Genomic DNA, 6,648 nt, shown 5'->3' with positions numbered 1-6,648 from the left:
GCTCTGAAATAACACTTATAAAGTCCATTACACCTTGACTTTGAGCTATTGCCTAATTACCTTAAGTTCGAAGCAGATTCGTGGAATTCTGCATAATAATGACTTACATTTGTCTAGTGATTGGAACTTTATAAGGTGCTTTCATCTGTAACCATTCATTCAATCAATCAACTAGTCAATTAACAAGTCAGTCCTATAGCAGACATTTTATTAGAACCGATTACATAACAAACATTGGCTGGCATGATCTGGGGATTCCTAAAATAAATAAGGCAAGGTTTTCATCTGGATAGAGGAGTCAGAAATAGAAACAAGTTGAGTCTACTCGAATGTTGTGACTGAAGTTTGTAAACATCACAGTAGAGACCCAAGGTGGGGAGTGGGTGGTTCTCCAAGTGGGGATAGAGGACAGGAGAGCATTTGTAGAGCAGTCTGTGAACAAAATCATACTGGATTCTCACTAGGGTCACAGTTGTCCGTGTTTTCCAGTTGAGAACTTGACCAAACGGGTGAAGCATCTTCTCCAAGGTGATTCTGCTCTTAAGATTTCGAAAACCTTCTATTCTGCCCCACAATATCTCCCCTGCACCCCACACAGTTCCTGGAATGTGAATCTCATGTTCTAGAAGAGATAAGAAAAAGAAGGTAAGCCCAGAGAACCTGCAACAAAGGAAGATGCTCATTCAAAAGGAGCCTGGTTCCCAGAGTAACAAGAAAAACAACTTGATTGAAAATGTTATTCATCCATAAAAAGAAGAGAGAAAGCCAAACCCAAAGACAGAATTGAGAGCTGGAAACAATGATTTTGCTAATGTTTGCTTGTGGGATTTCTCAGTTGCACAGAGTATTAAGGAAAGCTATTTGAAAAATATTCAAAGTACTTTGACGTCATTTCCCCTGGACAGTGGACAACTTGTTTTTTGGAGGTTGGGCTTCTCTTAAGATGAAAATTGGGAGGAAATGGCATTTAAAATGATGACCCACTTCTTCTGCCGTCACCACCCACAGATTCCAGTGTAATCTTTTTCTTATTCTTTTCACTGAAATTCCTAGTTTTCATGGGAAGGATGATTCTCTTTAGCCATACTTTTGGTGTGTGTGGCCATATTTCTTCAGGTTGGAGGCATACTGATTTGCAGAGTCCCTTAAGAAAACACCCATATGCATTGAAAATGCCAGTGACAAAAGCAACTTGGTATTGGGACATATTTTCTTCGTTCTTGAGAGAAATTTTAATATTGGAAAATTAGAATGAAGTGTCACTCATAGATTTCTAATAGGAGCTAAAACTGCCCAGAAACTGATGGGAAGGCATTTGATCTTCATCCTCTTTGCTCTGTACTTCAGGTAATCCCATGGGAATGATGAGCCAGAGTGGTACATTTTATAAATTATTAAATTGTAATATCATACTATTTTAACTTACCTGAAAGCAAAGTCCTATTACTCCAGGGGACGAGGTAGCTTCTTATTATTTATGATCCTTTATAGGTTAAAAACATGTTTCGAATGATCTTTTCTGGCCCTCATAAGAACCCTGAGGAGATATATAGGAGATATTCTCTGTGGGATTTTTTTTTTTTTTTTAAATTCATGAAGAAACTGAGGCCCAGACAGAATAAGCCTAAAGCTCTATCTAATAATAGTTTTGTTACCCTCTGGACCAGTGTTGCTTAGTTCTGTTAAAAAAGATAGAGGCATATTACAGATTTTAAGTTTGAGTAAAAATTGATTTAAATCAAACAGTACCAATCCAGAAATGGTTAGGAGTGCTCCATAGAGGCTCTGGTGGTAGAGAGGAGTTGGAAGCAAAACAAGGGAATGATTTGATTGGCTGTAAGTAAGCATTTGCCTTATTTGGAGTGGGTTTGTTGGTTGTCTGTGATTGGTTATCCTAAGATTTTGATTTTTTTTTTTAAGATTATATGTATTTATTCATGAGAGGCACAGAGAGAGGTAGAGACAGGCAGAGAGAGAAGCAGTCTTCCTGCAGGGAGCCCAATGTGGGACTTGATCCCAGGACCTCGGGATCACTACCTGAGCCAAAGGCAGATGCTCAACCACTGAGCCACCCAGGTACCCCAAGATTTTGATTTCTTAACCTTGAGGCATTTACAGGCTTAGGTTCTGGTTTGTTTATATGGGCTGTGAAGGCATTAGAACCATCTCATTCAAATGGCTTCCTTGTTTAATTGACTTCATGATTCTTTACATTATATCGCTTCTTTGAAGAGAAATTCTCTCATAGACACAGACTGTACCCCTAACCCTGACCTGCCATTTTTCAAATGTGTGTGATTAGTTGCACACTAATCAGAATCTGAATGAGAACGTGGACGATTCAGTACCAGCCCATCCCACGTAGAAGAAAAGTAACACAAATCATATATCCTACTGATACAATAGTTTGAATTACTTCAATATTTGAAGAACAGCACATAATTAAATTCTAAGAATCAAAAATCATATTTCTCTTCCTGGGAACACCTGCAACAGAAAAGAGTTAGTTTGAATGAACACAGCCCACTAGGGATCCTCATTATAACACTGTGTACAGTTTAAATTGTAGGAAAAGAACAGAAGGAGGTGATATTACCAATGTCAGCCCATTTTCTCAGCCACACTAGCCTGGAGTTTTAAAAGAGGTCACACGAGTGGTTATAACCTATATTTTTAGTTTTTGATCCCTTTGATGGTTATAAACCCCTGTGACCCCTCTCACCCCAGGCAGAGTCCCCAGGGCTTGTCTTCTCATGCTCTCCATTTTTGTCCACCACCCCTGGGGTTCACAATGTGTTTCGATGTGTTTCCTCCCTCCCCTGCTTCAGCCCCATGTTGGTCAGGCTGGGTGTCCTCAGAGGGGGCACAGATTTTGCTCCAGTGGAGCAACGGAGCCTCCCCTGGTACTGTGCTTGTCTCTGCCTCTGATTTCATTCTTGGTGTTCTTAATATAAGCTTGGCAGAAGCAGATAATGCGGTCTTCCCCCTTTGGGAGTAAGTGTGGATCTCAAGGCAGGGCATGGTTGTTAGCACATTGTCTCTTTCGTTTTTAGAATAAAACTCACTGAGATGTGAGTTCTTGAGCATAATAGGTAGGCAACAGACAAGGTTCTGGTCTGGGCACACAAAACATCAATATCTTGTGCTCAATCCAGGTTGATTTTTTACTTTTTGTTCTTTCTTTCATTCTTGACTTCTGTTTCTTTGATTAATTGTTTTGTTTTTGTTTTTTTAATCTAAACTCATGAAGTGAGGGCTTAGCTCAGATCTCGCTCTCTCTCTGACTGAGGGAAAGCCACAGAAGCAAAGTGGTGTGTTTCCATTGAGAAGAGAAACACCCGACTTCCTTGTAGAGTGACACCAAAGCAGTGGGAAGGGCCTCTCATTCCTGGCACTGAGAAGTAAGGAAACTGGAACTCGGTGATATTGTACGTACAAAACAAAACAAACCTCAACTGTGCTCTAAAAGCAGTGTTTAACATGAACCCAGGGAGGCAGAGCTTGCTGGATGGATTTGTGGGTGGCAAGTTCTTCAGGGTACCTGCCTCCTTTTCACCGTCCAGAGTGAGGTGGGTAATTCCCTGCTCTGAACTGGGACTCCTAGGAGTATTGTCAGGAATCCATTCTCTCCCTTATATTCTTAGCATGTCCCCAAAGCTCTCTGAGTCCTTGTCTTTACTCTCTCTTAAAAAAGAACTTATTCAAGTATAATGAACATTCAGTGTTCTATTAGTGTCAGATGTACAATATAATGATCCAACACTTCTATACATTTCTCAGTGCTCATCATGGTAAGTGTACTCTCAATCCCCTTCATCTATTTCACCCATCCCCCACCCCTCGGTTAACCTTCTGTTTTCCATAGTGAAGAGTCTGTCTTTGTCTCTTTTTTTCCTTTGCTTATTTGTTTTGCTTCTTAAATTCTGCATACGAGTGAAATCATGTGGTTTTTGTCATTCTCTGACTGACTTGCCTCACTTTGCCTCATTCCCTCTAGCTTCATCCTTGCTGTTGAAAATAGCAAGATCTCATTCTTTTTTTGATGGCTGATAGTGTTCCATTGCATACACGCTCTACATCTTTTTTATCCATTCATCAATTGATGGACACATAAGTTGCTTCCATACCTTAGCTATTGTAAATAATGCTGCAATAAACATACGTGTGTCACATCTTTTCAAATTAGTGTGTTTGTATTCTTTAGGTAAATATCCGGTAGTGGAATAACTGGATCATATGGTAATTCTATTTTTAATTTTTTGAAGGAAGCTCCATACTGGTTTCCACAGTATTTGCACCAAGCTTGCATTCCCACCAAGGTGCTGGAGGTTCCCTTTTTCTCCACTCTTCATGAAAACCACAAAGAGGACTAGAAGCAACCTGACAGTTTGTACTCTAAGGTGTTTCTCAACCAGGTAATATTTATTTATTTAGTTAGTTTTTATAAGATTCTATTTTTAAGTAATCTCTACACTGAACATGCGGCTTGAACTCAACCCTGGGATCAAGAGTTGCGTGCTTAGCTAACTAAGCCAGCCAGGTGCCCCTGAATCAGATCATATTTAAAAGACAGCATGATGATGATGTGGAGAAAAAGTGCAATAATCTAGTGGTCAGAAGACTTTGAATTTTTGTTTTTTATTAACCCCATCATGTTATTAGGGTAACTATCTTCTCTACCTCCCCTCATAGCTCTTTCCTTCCAGCTCTCTCTTAGCTGCTTTGTAAACAGCCTCAATCTACATGATCTCTCCTTCTCTAAGCTCTGAGTATATAATTGTGGAAAAGGTCCTACCCAAGGAGTTTATTCAGATACTCTCATTGCTGGGGTAGGAGATGTTTTCTCTTACATTTATTGAGCTCCTACGTACCAGGGTAAGTAATTGTGCAAGACACCCTTTACATGTGTTATTAATCCTTAGTCACGATGACGATAACAGACACATAGCACCCCTCTCTGCTAGACCTTATTCTCATCTGCTTATGTATATTCACTCATTTAAACCCTCATCATAATCTCTGTGAGGTTGGTACTGTTATGATCTTCACTTTGCAGATGACCAGCTGAGCCTTTGAGAAGTAACAAACACAAACATGTCCAAGGTCCTACAGCTGATCTCAGCTATTCATAAATCTGGGTAGGACAGTGATCCTCTCCTTATAGATGAGGAAGTTGGGGATCTAGCAGCCTACGGAAAACCGCTCAAGGTCACAGAGCAAGTACATAGTGCAGCTGCAAATAAAACCCATGTCTACCTCTTTCCAGATCCTTTTCATTTTGCTGCTGTGCATTCACAGTAGCAATTCTGCCTTGTCATAAACTGCAGACCGTGGCACTTTTAATGAAGGAAAAGTTTGCCAAATGAAAAGCAGATTAATGAGATATTTGGGATGCTTTGCAGTAAATAAATCTTTCAGAATTCTCATCTTCTCCCACTCAAATTGCTAAAGCCATAACAGTAACAATTACCTCAACCTGGTTGTGGCTGTGTGGGAGTGAACTCTCTGAATTTTATTGCTCAGGGTAGACACCGGAGACCAACAAAGCTTTCCTCTAGCTTCCTGAGCCATAGGTCAGAAATTGGGTATGTCGGATGTTGGCTTTCCCCAGCTGCCTCTCCATTCCCCTCCTGTTTTAGCCGTGTCTTAGAACACCATTACTTTAGGAGACAATAGAGCTTAAAACTGGGTCAACATTAAATATATTAGAAATGTCACTGCCAACCTGTTTGCTGAAAAGTTAAAACCTAGAGCATCATTTGAACATGACTGCCTCAGACTTGAGGGGAGTTTGTTGTTTTGTTTTGTTTTGTTTTGTTCTTATAACGGGGTAACCTTAGACACTCCCTGGAAATTGTCAAATATCCCTAGTGGAACTGAGAGGCCAGAACGGAAGCATGATTATTTCTGTGGATATGCAACTGAATTTGAAGCCAGATGCTCAAATTTATATGCAAGAAGAAAACTTGCGTCTCCTCATGCTAAGGTGTCAAGGATAAGAGGGATATGAGGACAAGCAAGTCCTTGTCCCTTCCTATTAGGGCTAGTAATCTATTAAGAGAAAGATATACCTGGTAGTAATCTGTGCTGTAAGGGGAAACACACCATTTACTGCATATCTACTTAGACCAAGCATTGCATCGAGTGCTTTAAGGACATGGCAGGATAGGAGGATTATTCCCATTTCTGGGGGAAGAAGCTAAGGTTTGGTGTAAGTTGCCTGAGGCAAATTATTAATGTGGTTTTGATTCAAACTCAGGTAGTTCTAATGACAGACCTGAGCTCTTTCCCCTACATTCTGACATTCATTAGACGGGATGCCATTTGACATTTAATGGTTTACCTTATTAGATATCCCTTCGTAGGATTTTGAGGTGTATGTATTTAGTTCATCAAGTTGTGTAACATTTAGAGATGACCATTTTTTTTTTTTTTTGACTTGGGAATATTTTGAAGAATCCTGAGCAAGTCAAATAACTATCAGGTTTCTAGAAGAAATGTGCAAAACAGAAAACTGCATCTGTTTGTTGTGCTTTTGTGTTTGTGGAATAAGGCTTGTAAATGGTCTTTGGGTGAGGATAGAAAGGCTTTGGATACCATTTGGTTACCACTGGTACCACTAGTTACCACTTGGTAACACATAATGGT

The sequence above is a fragment of the Vulpes vulpes genome, chromosome 12, assembly GCF_048418805.1.
Source record: "Vulpes vulpes isolate BD-2025 chromosome 12, VulVul3, whole genome shotgun sequence".
NCBI lineage: Eukaryota > Metazoa > Chordata > Mammalia > Carnivora > Canidae > Vulpes > Vulpes vulpes.
Note: the sequence above shows the minus strand (reverse complement) of the source record.